At 43.8% G+C, this 16631-nt stretch overlaps 1 protein-coding gene across 3 annotated transcripts in view; it reads right to left on the reverse strand.

Moving 5' to 3' along the window:
- Window positions 1-16631, reverse strand: part of LOC132382114 (transmembrane protein 88) — a 72875-nt gene that overhangs the window by 16328 nt on the left and 39916 nt on the right. The window contains exon 2 of one of the 3 annotated variants that reach the window (XR_009508206.1): window positions 8274-8336. The exons of the other annotated variants lie outside the window; for them this stretch is intronic. The gene's annotated coding sequence lies outside the window, so the exon portion shown is untranslated. The remainder of the gene's footprint in view (window positions 1-8273; window positions 8337-16631) is intronic. 3 annotated transcript variants of the gene reach the window in all.

The raw sequence follows: 16631 nt of genomic DNA on the forward strand, positions 1-16631 counted from the left end.
ATGCCTTGCTGAAGTTCATATAAGCAACATCCACTACCTTTGCTTCATCACCTTTCCTGGTAACTTCCTCGAAAAACTTTATAAGATTAGTTAGACATGACCTACCATGCACAAAGCCATGCTGACTATCCCTAATCAGTCCATGTCTGTCCAAATATTCATAGATCCAGTTCCTTAGAATACCTTCCAATAACTTCCCCTACTGATGTCAGGTTCACTGGTAAGTTTCTGTGATGGTCAATGAGGACAGTATGAGAACTGCAGTCTCTTACAGATGAGGAAAGGGTAACAGATAAACCAAGCATGTAGGTAATTTGTGAGGTGGGGCACTCCATTTGTCCCCAGTGCTTTGAGGTTTCCAGTTGCTTGTTCTCCACTTTGAATGGTTCTGAGTCGATAGTTCCCAGGAATCGGGTTTAATAACGCCAGCATATATTGTGAGATTTGTTAACTTTGCAGCAACAGCACAATGCAATGCATGAGAAATATAGGGGGAGAAACCTGAATTACGGTAAACATATGTATGTACATTAAATAGTTAGGTTAAGATAAGTAGAGCAAAAACAGGAATTTAAAAAAGCACTGAGGTAGTTTTCATTGGTTCAATGTCCATTTAGGAATCGGGTGGCAGAGGGGAAGAAGCTGTTTCTGAATCACTGAGAGTGTGCCTTCAGGCTTCTGTACCTCCTTCCTGATGGTAGCAATGAGAAGAGGGCATGTTCTGGGTGGTGGGGGCCCTTAATAATGGACGCCCCCTTTCTGAGGTGCTGCTCCTGGAAGCTATGGAGGCTCGTCCCTGTGATGGAGCTGACTAATTTTACAATCAATTGGAACAACTAATTTCTTCAAGGAAGCTTGGAGTATATATTTGAATCCTTCTCATTGTCTGCCTAGCAATTGCCTCCCACACAGAGGTCAGAATAGAGTATCTATTTCTGGACCTGGTATCATACATATGGACGATGAGGCCTGTCCTAGGTAGCTGACTGAAACCAACGGGGGCTGCAGTGCTTTGGATGATTGCTTGGGGGTGAGGCCCTGATGTTGGTTCAGATATTTGGATGAATTTGCAAATACAGAATTGCTAGTGGTTTTCCAGTACCTTAGATGCCTATAGTAGATAGTTGAGATGTCAGAAGCACATCAGAGGGCAGGAATAGGTGCTGGTGATAGACTATGGCTTTTCCAAAGATTCAATCTTCAAAGACCCATTTTGTCAATGAATCATATGATGTGGTAAGAAATAAAACAACTTAAAATTGTATTTGAAGTTTTAAAATCATCCTCAAAGCCTAACATTCACAATACATAACTGAAAATATTGAAATTGCTGATCACAGAACAGCAATTGAGATTTATAAATGTGCAAACCAGGAGCACAATCAGGGAACAGATTTTGAAATTTTTTTTATAATTAGGTGCTAAAGAGATGTAACCAGGTGACTGCTGAATATCATTTTTTTATTGTTAAGGTACACTAACCGTGGCAATGCTAAAATAGCTGCCTGTGCCTTTAAGAGAAAATGATAATGTCGTTTTGCATGGGCGGAGTACAACGAAGAGATGCCATGTTCTAGAAAGGACGACGTTCGAATGCTTTTCCCAGGTTTGGTGAGGAAAGATTTCCGTCAGTAAACTTAATCAGCGCTGGAATAACATGATCGTGACGTTCCTTAATCGGCCTACTAGTGTGAGCAAATGGAATTCATTTCAAGGTCTAGCCTAGATGTGTTTGGAAGTTAAGCACCTTTGTGCCAAATGTGAGTATATCTCTTAGTTAAGATGATATGTACTTATTCATATTTTTGACATTGTGTAGAAGCATAGGGTTGGTGGGATTCTAACATTGTTTGTGTTGAATTCACACTAGCATATTGGCTTTGTATATTTTGTTTTAGTTATTTTCATACTGCATACGTAACAAAGGTGTGGTCTGAAGTTAAACTGAGATTATAATAGCGGGAACCTTTTTTTTATTTTGTTGTTTTTATTTTGATTCCCTCTTTCTGCAATAAAACATCTAAACTGATAAAGGAATTTAAGACCGGAAATGGTATTTGTTGTCCTGCATGTGTATTTTTCCCCAGGCTACAAAGATGTTTGGGGGATCTACAACCAGTGGAGTAAGGAGTCGGTGCAGAGAGCATTAAATTCTTCTCCCTGAGGCTCGTGAATCACTGGAATTCTCAGCACCAGGTTGAATCCTTAAGCATGTTCAAGGTTGAAACAGGCAGGTTTTTTTGTATCGATATGAGGTCAAGGTTATGGGAAAAGGGCAAAAAATTGGCACTGAGGCCAAAATAAGATCAACTGTGATCATACTGATTGGTAGAGTAGGTCCAAGGGGCTAAATAGCAAACTCCAATTTCTTACGTTCTCATCTTTAAGTTTGTCACTTGAGCGGGCCGGACAAAATCTTTTGACTGATTTGTTTGCCAGGCAACATGTTTTTATCTACAGCTTTCTATGAAATAAGTCACTACCTTTTCAAGATCGTTTCTATTTGAAGTTGAAGTCCATTCGCATGATCACCTGCCATATCTGTTCAGGGGCAGCTGTGATGTATTAATACCGTCTCAGCTACCAAAGCCAGTAAACAGCCAAAATATGAATTGAAAATGCAGGTAAAGGATTATTAGGATGCAGAGTCCGCCACCAAAGCCAATAAAAGGAGTAGGTTCCATCACTGTTTCTAAATGGGAATGGGAAAACGTTTCAACAATAACATTTAAAAGCTATTAGCAAATATTTATTGAAATGTACATGGTTGCTCTTGCAGAGACCCAAACAGATTCAAAGTTCCAATGATCTCATCCCCTGCTGTCAAATTCCACAGAATAATTTTAACTCACAGCCGAGATGTAAGAGTAGAAACTCAGATAGATGACAAACTTGAGGGTACGCCTTACCCCGACCAAGAGCTTGAATACTTTGCCGAGCTTTTAATTGCCTATGTCCTCCAGCTATGCTTTCAATCCAATATAGAACCACAGACCCATAGAACATTGCAGCACAGAAATAGGCCCTTCAGCCTTTCTTGGCTGTGCCGAACCATTTTTCTGTGTAGTCCCACTGACCTGCACCTGGACCATATCCCTCCATACCCCTCTCATCCATGTACCTGTCCAAGTTTTTCTTAAATGTTAAAACTGAGCCCGCATTCACCACTTCACCTAGCAGCTCATTCCACAATCCCACCTCTCTCTGTGTGAAGAAACCCCCCCCTCAATGTTCCCTTTAAACTTTTCCCTCTTCACCCTTAACCCATGTCCTCTGGTTTTTTTTCTCCCCTAGCCTCAGTGGAAAAAGCCTGCTTGCATTCACTCTATCTGTACCCATCATAATTTTATCCACCTCTGTCAAACCATCCCTCATTCTCCTACACTCCAGGGAATAAAGTCCTAACCTATTTAATCTTTCTCTGTAACTCAGTTTCTCAAGTCCCGGCAACATCCTTGTAAACCTTCTCTGCAGTCCTTCAACCTTATTAATATCCTTCCTGTAATTCGGTGACCAAATATCATGACTTAGTTGTTGAGTTCACTGTTCTCTTTGATGAACACAGGTCCAAAGTGCCCCAAGTGGTACTTGACATGACCGCAGGCTCCACTGGAATATTTACCTTTTGGTATTTAATTACGTTCGCCTCTGTTCTGATCTCATTATCTCTCCACGACAACGCATGGTGTTCCAGTGGACAGAAAGAAGCAACTCTAAGGAAATCATTACCCTAACTAATGTCAGCAAAATGCAACTTCAAACTAATTTAAACCTGCTTCAATCTACTTGGCGCTTGGAGTATTTTCTGGACCTTATAACAACACACGCCATTAGCCTGCTCCAGGAGCACTACACATGTCTCTTAGCACCAGTCAGTGCCCTGAATGACAATGTTTTCAATGAAGTAAAAGTTGTTCTATTGGCATCGGAGCTAATAATTAAATGGTTAAAATGTGATGTTTTTCTCCTTTTTGGAGTCTGCTTATAATGAAGCAAGTAACTCTGAAGTGAATGGCAAATAGTAGAGAGAGCGCCCACAGCCCCAACTCATTGGTACAGACAATACGTAATCAGAATTCAGAGCCACTGCTGCAGCTAAAGCCCACACACTGTGTCTACTGGTGTACTCTATTATCTTGAAAGCTTATGATACAATCACATTATATGTGACTGGAAAAATGATGCCGAAGTCTGTACAGGACAGGCGACTCTCTGAATAAACAGCATTGTAAATTATTGACTCCATAGCTCATAACTGTACGATGCGGCATTTACTCATCGATGAAATGCGTACTGATCTTGGCGCTAGGTCGGCTGAGCTCTCGACCTCGTTGTCTAAAGAAGTTAAACGCTAGAGCAGATGAGGGTGGTTGCCATCGATGGCAAGTGTGCCGCCAAACTAAAGCTGATGCCAGTGAGGATTGGCGGTGGAGTTCTCAATGTCACCCTCGCGTCTTAGTTCTGCACTCAATCAAGTTTATTTCATGCTCAGAAAGTAGTAACAACAGCAACTACAACTACAACTATTACAACTACTACAACAACTACTGCAACTACTACAACTACTACTACAATAACTACAAAAACTATTACAACTACTACAACAACAACTACTACTACAACAATTATAATAACCAACTATTACAACAACTACAACTATTACAACTACTACAACTATTACAACTATTACAACTACTACAACAACTATTACAACTACTACGACTATTACAACTACTACAATAACTACAAAAACTACAACTACTACAACAACTACAACTATTACAACAACTATTACAACTACTACAACAACTATTACAACTACTACGACTATTACAACTACTACAATAACTACAAAAATGACTACAACAACTACAACTATTACAACAACTTACTACTACAATAGCTGCAACAACAGCTCTCTCTTTCTCTCGATGGTGGGGACGGAGAATTTGCTGCCGATTCTCGACTCGGAGAAACTCGGGATAAAAGTGACGTGACAAACAGTCGCATCATGATCAGAGAGCTGTTTTGTTTTGTTGGCCTGCCCTCAAGCTCCTCTCTGTCCCTTGTTAGTGAGAGAGAGAGAGCGAGAGAGAGAGCGGCACGTCAAGTTGTCGGGTGAACGATGGTTTTTGCTGGACTGTAGATCATGGTCTCTCTTCGGCAACTTTGCTATTTCTTGCTTGGCGGGTGATGGGCGCTGATGCTTCCTGCTGAAGTGGGGAAGAGTTGACGCTTTAGCGCTGCTTGTGCATGGGGGGGAGGAATGGCTTTGTGGTTCTAACATCATTCTTTCTTCATTTTTTCTGCTTCGTGGATTTCTGTGAAGAGTACAAGTTTCAGGTTGTACACTGTATCCATTGAATACATACACAACACTGGAAGAACTCAGCAGGTCAGGCAGCATCCGTGAGAAAAGAGTAGCCAAAATTTTGGGCCGAGACCCTTCATCAGGAATGGGGGGGGGGGGGGGGAAGGAAAGAGTGCCAAAGCCCAGTAATAGAGATAGGGGAGAGGGTAGGGCCTAGAGGCGCCAGGTGAAAAACCAACCAGAGGAAAGATAAAGGGGGGAGGGGATAAGCATGAAAGAACTGTAGAGATAAAGAAGCAGAAAGTTGAAAGGGGAGAGAGACAGAGAGGGACCTGGGATGGGGGGGGGGGGGGGGCGGAGGGAATTATTGGAAACTGGAGAATTCAATGTTCATACCACCAGGCTAGAGGCTACCCAGACGGTATATGAGGTGTTGCTCCTCCAACCTCAGTTTGGCCTCATCATGGCAGTAGAGGAGGCCATTTATGGACATATCTAGATTGGAATGAGAGGCAGAGTTGAAGTGGGTGGCAACCGGGAGGTCCTGTCTATTGTGACGGACAGAGCGTAGGTGCTCGACGAAGCGGTCCCCCAATCTGCGTCGGGTCTCGCCGATGTAGAGGAGACCGCACCAGGTGCACCGGATGCAATAGACGACTCCAGCAGACTTGCAGGTGAAGTGTTGCCTCATCTGATATTAAATGGAACCATTGAACAACAAAGGAGTATGTAAGCTGGACTCTATTTCCCCTGGCTGGAGTTCCAGGAACAGAGTCCTGTTTTCATAACAAGGAATCAAGCACTTGGAAGTAAAAGGTGAAGTTCCTTCTAATTCTGCACCATGATTGTTCGGAGCTCTCTATAGAAAGTGGCTGGGCACTGCTTTCAAGAATTGCACGTTGGGTCCTGAGGGGATTTGAGATCGGATGGGAGAGTGGAGACGGGTTATCAGTCACGGTCTCGGTGCATAGCCATGCAGGTTTGAGGGTTGGGTTCTGTCGCCACTGCATGTACTTCAGACATTTCTGGTGTAAGAAACGTACCACTGACCGGGCAGGAAAGAGAAGTCTCCACTAATTCGAGTAACAAGCACCGCAGAGTGAAAAGATGTTGGATCTCTGTTCCACTGTGCATTTCCAAGTGTGCAAACCCAAGCCTGTACCTCAGGGGGATCTGGTGGAATGGCGGGTGTCCAAAGGAGCCCAGGAGCAAAGGGGTTATCCTCATGCAGCTGAATCTTTTGCAACATTGCACCACGATTTGTCTGAGGCAAGGCAGCAGAAAGGAACAGGAAGTTCAAATGATTGTAGGCTCCCTTTGGATACACCACATCTGGGGAACTTGGAGGGATAGAATAACTTTGTATATTTCTCATGTACATCATTTTATAATACAACACTTCAGTTGTACTTCTTTAGCCTAGAGTCATAGAATGATAGAACACTTCAGCACAGAAACAGGCCCGCCAGCCCATCTAGTCCATGCTGAACTACTAATCTGCCTAGTCCCACTCAGACTACATACCTCTCCCATCCACATACCTATCCAAATTCCTCTTAAACGTTGAAATCGAACCCGCATACACTAGTTTTGCTAGCAGCTCATTCCACACTTTCACTACCCTCCGAGTGAAGGAGTTCCCCCTCAGGATCCCCTCAAGTTTTTCACTTTTCACCCCCTAACCCATGACCTCCAGTTCCAGTCTCACCCAAGCTCCATGGGAAAAGCCTGCTTGCATGTACCCTACCTTTACCCCTCATAATTTTGTGTTCCTTTGTCAAACCTCCCCTCATTGTCCTACACCCCAAAGAATAAAGTTCAAAGTACATTTATTATCAAAATGTGTATAAATTATACAACCTTGAGATTCATCTGCTCACAGGGAGCCTTAAAATAAGAAATCTTAAAGAACTGAATTTTAAAAAAGACCAGGGAACTCGCAATGCGCAGAGAGAAGAGAAACACACAAATCATGCAGACAATAAAAGCAAGCAACAGTATTCAGAATGAAATTGAGTTCATAGATACGAGGCTCTGGGGCAGCTAGAGCAGGCCCACAGCCTCAGCCTCAGTTCAAACTTTCGCTTTAAGTCAGATCTTCAGTTCCCGGCAACATCCTTGATCCGGGATGATCATGGATTTTGAGAGAGATAGGCTGAAGTTTTATTCCAGGTCAACGCTACCTGAGGGATTTTTACCTAAATCTTACTGATAATATAATGCAAACGAGCTTTAAATGGACTCCTCTGTGGAGGTGGGTTTGCAATAGAACAGTGCTTAATACCCTAGTCACGTTTATTCCTCTATCACCATAAATGAGAAACGGTTGTCGTAGAAGATTTGGAGGTGAATCAATTAACTGTTGTGTTCCCTAAATTGAAACAATAACTTAATTTGGTCATAAATCACTTCTCTATATGGCGATATATATATATGGCTGATTTTAAGAGTACTCTTTGTTGAATGAAAGGTGACTGACTGCTTATTTAAACCAACCCTCCGGAGAACCTGCTGCAGGCAGTTCTTTGGAGATGAGGAAGATGTCAGAGTTGGTTGGTCAGAGCTTAAAGTACATCATCGGCCTTCTTCAAAAACTACTTGGAATCATCCAAGCAGAAAATTAGAAACACAAAGCACTGGCATCCAATTTCATTTTAAGGTTATTAATTTGAAATCCATTTTCCATCGTATTTTACTCCCCTCCCCCAACACAATATGATTGAAGGCGCTTGCAGTAAGTTCCACCTAGGTAATGCAAAGAACATTCAGTTTTATAATTTGGCGGTGTTCAGTCCCTGACATGTGCCGGCCCCCAGCCCAGCCACTGTAATTTTTCTGTTCATATCATTTCCCATATTAACGGCAACACCTTCGACATTGCCATCTCAAACGTTTTTCAACTCATACTTTGTTAGAGGATTAGAATGAAGATATGTTAAAGATAAGGAATCCATTAACTTACTTGTGTTGTTCCCCATCCGCATTCCACTCCTCCTTTCTAACTTCCTTGTCTTTCTGTCTATTTCTAAGAAAGAAAATACCTCCTAAGCTATTTAAAAATGGAATTTCAAACTTCCAATTAGAATCTTAATTATTTGAGTTTTCATCCCCTCGCCTGCGTATTTGACCCAGCTTTTATCCCAAGCCGAACTCCTAAATCGGTTGTCACTTACTTTCGCCTCAATAACTTTGCTTAAAAGGTGACCTGCTGCTGAAACCCATGCCTGCTTTTGTTCTCTCTGAACTGGATTCTCCATGTATTCCCACCACCCACTTCCCACCACCACTCCTCCCCCCCCCCCCGTCCCTTCCCCAAGTAAGTTGTCCAAAACTGTCACAAATCAATCGAACAAAAAGTGTTCCTCTGAGGCTAAGGTGTAAAACTAACAAAATAGCATATTCATGTGAAAATAAAACATAAATATAGTCCAAGACGCTTGGTGACATGTCCCACAATAAATGATACAGTCTCCCAACAGTGCACAGACTCAAGCGACCCAGCCTGTCATTCCACTGCTTGAACATGAGAGGGCAGCAGTGACCCGCCAAGCACGGATGCCATGCTACGCCGCCTCTGGTATCTCCTCACCTGATCTGCAGCAGCAGCCAAGCCCACAGCTTGAGGCCTAGTTCTCGCTACAACTGAGGCTACACAGCTCCCACGTCGTCTGTCACGCCTCCAGACATGGGGAACAGGCTGCGGCATCTTACACTATCACTGTCCAATAGAGTCTTGTGATCGCAAGTGAGATGCCCTAGCTGTGAAGTCCAATTTGCCCATCAAATCTGAGCTACACCGGCTCCTGGCTAAACAAGAGCTCACTTTTAAAATTCTCATTTGCTTCTAAGCCATGGTCTTCATGCATTCTCAGTCTGTGTAATCTCTCTCAGACCTCCATGATATCAGCACGCCCCCCGCCATTCTTCCCTGTTGTCCAGCACCACTCTTCCATCATTGGCCATGTCTTCATCAGTCAGCCTCCGTAAACCACTTCTTAGCTCCCTCAGCTTCTCCGTTCACTTTCCTTCCTCTAAAATGCACTTTAAAATTCACCCCTCTTCTTTCTTGAGATCTAATATGTCAGGTTTAGTAATGTTCCACTTTGAGATAGTTTGCTAAGTTAAAGGTGTTAAATAAATAAAAGACAATGCTTTTATTCTATCATATATATTTCTTAATTGCCTGATCAAAGACCTTACAGCCACAGCTGAATGAGATATTCATACCAAGCATTTTCCTGTAAAGATCACAGGAAAGTCAGAGCAAAGGAAGGAGATGGTATTAAAATGCACTGGGTGCCTCAGGCACAAGCAACCTGTCTGTATTTATTCTCTTGCTCTATGGAATTGAATACAAATCTACCAACAGGCTTGTCTTAAGCTGGAGTACCAATCTCCTTCACCCACTTACTACTAATTTACTACCCCTTACACCACTGGCGTTTCGGGCAACAATGAAGCTTCTCCATCTCTGGCAGTGTTCAGGGTATCAGTAGCTTCCTCTCTGCTTTCGCTACCATCTGTCATGTAAGTCCCGGGTGGAGACTCAGGAATACCACCGAACTCAGATGTAGAAGGATTCTTCATCGCCGTTTCTGTAACAGTTTCATTTTACCAGTCAGGGCTGTTAGACCTGAGCTGAACACCCCCCCCCCCCACCCCCCGAGCCTGGAGGACTGGTGGACGACTTAATCTGACCACTCTTTGACCTATTGACAAGGGTGACCCTACCAAGAGCCAAAACATAAAGCTTCGACTCCCGCCAACATCGCTCTCCGGGTCATTGAGGCACGCAAGCCTTCAAACCCAGCGACAAAGTTGTAGCCCTCCCAGAGGTTCTCCACCCAGAACTGCCCGAAATAGTTCCAGACTTCAACTCCTTTCCTCATCTGGTGACGTGTGGGAGCTGTACTCCCAAATATGCTTCCCCAACTTATTTTGAGCTTTACTTATGTTCCTCTTACTCTTCTGAAAAAGGTTTAATTACCCGTACAGATCGCCATACGAACTGTACAAACCTCTCCATAAACTCCACCTTCAGACATCGATTGAATCTGGCTTCAGTTGATCTCACAGAATAACGTTTCCACCCTGAAAATTTGACTAAAGCCATTTTCAGGCTCTGTCTGTCCAGCTTTGTGGTGAGGGAATCAGCAGGAGATTAAACTAATCCAGCACAATTGACATTCACTGGAATTGAGTAGGGGTGGAATCCGGGGCATTTAGGAGAAACTACTTCCCTGCCTCTATCTTATCTATCCCTTTCATACTTTTATATGTTTCTATAAAATCTCCTCTCATCCTTCTGAATTCCAGTGAGTACAGTCCCAGGTGATTCAATCTCTCCTCATAGTCTAACCCCCTCATCTCTGGAATCAACCTAGTGAACCTCCTCTGCACCACCTCCAAAGCCAGTATATCCTTCCTCAAGTATGGAGACCAGAACTACACGCAGTACTCCAGGTGCGGCCCCACCAGTACCCTGTACAGTTGCAGCATAACCTCCTTGGCTTTAAGTTCAATCCCTTCTAGCAATGAAGGCCAGCATTCCATTTGCCTTCTCGATAGCCTGCTGCACCTGCAAACCAACCTTTGCAGTTCACTCCAAGGCCTGCAGAAGAGCTGTGGTAAACTCTTCGAGATTCTTGGAACACCAACCAGCAATTTTCTTATAAAACTGCATTGAGGAGGTCACATTAAATATTGACTTGGTTTAGTTTTATACTGTTTCCTGTTCTTTATGGTAAATTTTCTGATTCAAAGATTCACCATTCAAAGTACCAGGGGTGATTGATAAGTTCGTGGCCTAGGGTAGAAGGAGTCAATTTTAGAGACCCTAGCACATTTATTTTTCAACATAGACCCCTCCTACATTTACACACTTAGTCCAGCGGTCGTGGAGCAGACAGATCTTGGACCTCCAGAAAGTGTCCACAGCATGGGTGATTGTTAAGTTCGTGGCCTAGGGTAGAAGGAGATGAGTTATACAGCTCTTGTTGCATGCACATGCAGTTCAACTCTGAGTGATTATGGAGAAAGTTTGAATAACTCATCTCCTTCTACCTTAGGCCACAAACTTATCAATCACCCCGATGAGTTATTAACTTCAACTTTCTGCATAATCACTCCAAGAGTTGAACTGCATGTGCATGTAACGAGAGCTGTATAACTCATCTCCTTCTACCCCAGGCCACGAACTTATCAATCACCCCTAGTAGATATATTATCAAAGTATGTATATAGAACAGAGCTCTGAGATTCGTCTTCCCCACAGACAGACACGAAACAAAAAAACACCGTGGAACCCGTTCAAAGAAAATTATCAGCCTCCCCCAGCACAAAAAAAATCAAATTGCGTAAACTGCAAAAAAAAAGAACGAAAAGCACCTAACACAAATTTGAAAGAGTCTGGGTTTCTTCACTTCAGCACAGGTCATTATCTGTAGGCCAGCCCGATCAAAATCACCCAAAAACAGCAGAGAGAGGAGGAGTGACCAATCTTCAAACCACATCAATTAAACCTTGCCCAAGAACCGGAATTCCAGCACCTTCCTCCAACAGCATCGAGAGAGAGACAGTGGGGGGGGGGGGGGTGCAGAGAGAGAGAGAGAATTCAAATGCAGGGACTTTTCTCCAGGAGCAGCAAACGAGAGGGAGAGAGAAACTGTCACACGTAGACACCATCCTCTGGCAGCGGCGAACCAGAGGGTGGTAGATGGCGCTGAACATCTACTCGCCTCGGCGATTTCGATCACTTTAGTGTCAATCGTGGGCTCTCACTCTTCTCTTGTAGCCTCATGGGACCCTCTCGGAGACAGCGAAGAGCGAGGTTGCCAACATGCCAACATGTGGATCACAGCCTCCGACAGGAGCAGAACCACGTTAGAAAGAAAAAGAAGACATAAAAGAAGTGAAAAAAAGTAGTTTCAGGAACCACCTGGAGGATGTCACCCTTGATCATGTTGCCCATTGGCACCATCGCCTTCCGGCTGTTCTAGATATTTAGAAACTTCTCATGTCATTATTTTTGAAAGCATCTTCGCTTATTTTACACGTGCCTAAGACTTTTACACAGCTCTATAAATTGTTTTGTGTTATATTTGAATTCCTGGACAGTGTCGTCATAGAAACGGGCCCTATGGCCTACCAAACATGTGCTGTCATTAAGAACCCACTTTAAACCCTTTTTATTTTCCTCATATTCCTATCCACTCTCCCAGATTCTACCAATCACCTATCCACTCAGAGAAACTAACAGCAGCCATTTAAATCAGGATTGGTGGGCCCGAAGGGCTTATTCTGTGCTGTGTCTCAGTAAAGTGGTAGTAGTTAGCACAACACTCAGCAGTACCGGCGCCCTAGGTAAAAAGACCAAGGTAACATGTCTGAACGATTGCACTCACCTCAATAACAAGCAAGTGCTTTGAGAGGCCAGTTAAAGACTACATCTGCGGCTTGCTACCACCGACAATGGACCCCCTACAATTCACCCATTGACACAACCAATTGACAGATGACGCAATAGCCACTGCTCTACCCACCATCTGTACATATCTGGAGAAGAAGGATGCTTATGTGAGAATGCTGTTCTTGGACTACAATTCAACGTTCAACACCATAATTCCCTCCAGGCTTGACAGGAAGCTCAGAGACCTCAGTGTTGACCCTGCCTTGTGCAGCTGGATCCTGGACTTCCTGTCAGATCCTGGTAGGTGGTAAGAGTGGGCTCCCTCGCTTCTGCACCTCTGACCCTCAACACGTGCCTCATTAGGGCTGTGTACTAAACCCCTCCTTTACTCTCTGTATACCCATGACTGCACTACTATCCACAGCTCCAATCTGCTAATTAAATTTGCTAATGACATTACACATAATAATGAGGCAGCCTACAGGGAAGAAGTCATCACCTTGACACAGTGCCGTCAAGTAAACAACCTCTCCCTCAATGTTGCAAAAACAAAGGAGCTGGTTGTGGACTACAGGAGGAATGGAGACTGGCTAAACCCCTATTGACATCAATGGATCTGGGGTTGAGAGGGTGAACAGTTGTAAGTTCCTCGGCATCCAAGGACCTCACGTGGTCTGTACACACCAGATGTGTGGTGAAAAAAGCACAACAGCGCCTCTCTCACCTCAGATGGTTAAAGAAGTTTCATATGGGCCCCCAAATCCTAAGAACTTTCTAGAGGGGCACAATTGAGAGCATCCTGACTGGCTGCATCACTGCCTAGTGTGGGAACTGTACTTCCCTCAATCACAGGACTCTGCAGAGAGTGGTGTGGACAGCCCAGCACATCTGTAGACGTGATCTTCCCACTATTCAGGACATGTACAAGAACAGGTGTGTAAAAAGGACCCGAAGGATCATTGGGGACCCGATTCACCCCAACCAAGTTACCATCCAGGAAATGGTACCTCAGCATAAAAGCCAGGACCAACAGGCTCCAGGACAGCTTCTTCCACCAGGCCATCAGACAGATTAACTGTATTTCTATGTTATATTGACTTTCCTGGTATACATGCTGTTTATTATAAATTACTATAAATTGCACATTGCACATTTAGACGGAGACGTAACATAAAGATTTTTACTCCTTATGTATATGAAGGATGTCAGTAATAAGGTCAATTCGATTCAATTCCCACCACTGCCTGTAAGGAGTTTGTACATTCTCCCTGTGATTGTGGGGGTTTCCTCCCACAGTCCAAAGACATGCTGAGGGCCAAAGGGACATATATCTCCATAAATATCTCACTGTATCTCAATAAATTTTTTAAAAATGCATTCATTTATTAACCCACCCATCTTTGAAATGCAACAGGAAAGTAAAGTATCTTTTGGGCCTTGGTGAGAAAGTACAAGACAGTGCGGAAGGTCCGCATTGAACCGTGAGGCAGCAGCCTCTGGTTGACCGATCTCAGCGGGTGTGCTGGTAGGAATCTGAGTATTAATGTTCGGGGCTAGAGAGAAGACCCTCCAAGAGGGCCTCAACCTCGTCGTTGGGTTTGGAGGCTTGCGTTCCTCAATGATCCAGAGAGACATGTTGGCTGGAGTCAGGGCTTCGTGCTTTGGCTCTCAGTAGGGTCACCCATGCCAAGCAGGTCAAAGGGTAGAGGCCAGACTAAGAGCGGTCCACCGGTCCTCCAGGTTCGGGGGTTCAGCTCAGGGCTAACAACCCTGACTGGTCGAACTGAAGTTGTTAAGGAAATAGCAATGAAGAATCCTTCTACATCTGAGTGTGACGGTATTCCAGAGCGTCCATTTGGGACTTGCGTAACTGACAGCAGTGAAGAGCGGGAGGAAGCTACTGACACGATGAACTCCTCCGGAGAGGGAGGATCTTCACTGCTGCCCTAAACACGGGAGTAAGCAAGAGAGAAGAAAATGAGTCAGAGTTATGATTACAAATCACTATCCAGAGGTTTTTGCCGGAAAGTGTCCTTATCTGATCGTTTCTTGACAGCGGGATTGAGGGCAACTGTGCCATCATTACTCATCCTTGAAGACAGCTCACTTCGGTCTTACTCATAGACTGTAGAAAGTGATTGATGCCTCCATGAAATCGATACTGACATGCAAGTTACTCCCTTGCCAGTCTCCCTGTGATTTTGGAGCATAATGGGCTTGTGAATGTGAATTAATGTTCTACACAACAATCCTAAGCCTCAAAGAGGAAAATTACTAATTATTGATGATGCCAAGATTATTCATAAGAAGCTCCCATATGCTTAATAACAATGATCTCAGCCTTCTACACTTTTGGTTCTGAAGTGGAGTTAATAAGGGATAAGAAAGCTGAGATAATAATCTTACAAAATATTAGTCAACCTTATTTACAGATCCCTTCTAGAAAATGGAAAATGTAAGCAGGACACACATGATGGATGAGTATAACATATCTGGCACCATTTGATTTAGTGACTCAGCTTTCCCCAGTTTCTCCATCACAGTTAAGTTCGGAGGGTTGATAAAAGTCTCAGATGATCTCAGCAAGCACTGTCTGCACAGCAGCTCTGGAAACGTTATTTACTGGCTGTTCGAAATCTGTCATTTTGTGATGTCTGCATGGGGTATTTCCTCCTGGTCGATTGAATGGTGTTAATGAACGCCGGCTGGAACGTGTGAAAGCATCAAATAAATGTCACTAAAATACCGAGAGTCCACACAGAATCATTAACCCCTTACACGGTTAGAGCGGGGAGAGTGGAATCAGTCTGATTTACTTAGCGATACAGCGTGGGACGGGCCCTTTCGGCCCAACGCCGCATATCAGCCTAATTAGCCTATTTAATATCAGCCTAATTACGGGAAAATTTCCAATGACCAATTAATCTACTAACCGATGCGCTGTGGGATTGTGGGAGGAAACCGGAGGTCCCGGAGGAAACTCACACAGTCACGGGGAGAACGTACAGGCAGCGTCGGGAATTGAACTCCAGACTCAGGAATGTCTCAAGCTGTAATAATGTTGAGATAACCGCCACATTACCTTGGCACTCTAGAGAAGTGAGCTAATTACTATTAGAACATAGAGCATCGAACGCCACAGACCCTTCGGCCCATGATGCTGTGTCGAGCTTTTAACCTACTCAAAGATCAATCTAACCCTTCCCTCCTACATAGTCCTCCATTTTTCTATATGACTACATATACGTAGCCCTCATACGTGCCTATCTGAGAGTTTCTTAAATTACCCTCATGTATCTGCGTCTACCACCATCCCTGGCATTCACCACTCTCTGTGAAAAAAAAACCTTAATTCTGACATCCCTGACGAAGGGTCTCGGCCCGAAACGTCGACAGTGCTTCTCCTTATAGATGTTGCCTGCCCTGCTGTGTTCCACCAGCATTTTGTGTGTGTTGTTCTGACATCCCCCCCATGCTTTTCTCCAATCACCATCAAGTTATGCCCCTTGGTATAATCCATTTTTGCGCTGGGAAAAATCTCTGGCTGTCCACTTGATCTATACCTCTTATCATCTTGTACAACTCAATCAAGTCACTTTTCATGTCTCCTTCACTCCAAATAGAAAACCCTTAGCTCCCTCAACCTATCCTCATGAGACATGTTCTCTAATCCAGACAACATCCTGGTAAATCTCCTCTGCACCCTCTCTAAATGATCCACATCCTTCCTATAATGAGGCGACCAGAATTGAACAATATATTCCAAGTGTGGTCTAACCAAGATCTTATAGAGCTCCAGCATTTCATTACAGCCCTTGGACTGAATGTTTTGTTTAACCTTTACTTCCACTGGTCTGATTATATTTTGTCTGAGGGCTTTGATTGTTTCTTTGTGATGATTGTATTTCTACA

This window comes from Hypanus sabinus, chromosome 27 (assembly GCF_030144855.1).
Source record: "Hypanus sabinus isolate sHypSab1 chromosome 27, sHypSab1.hap1, whole genome shotgun sequence".
NCBI lineage: Eukaryota > Metazoa > Chordata > Chondrichthyes > Myliobatiformes > Dasyatidae > Hypanus > Hypanus sabinus.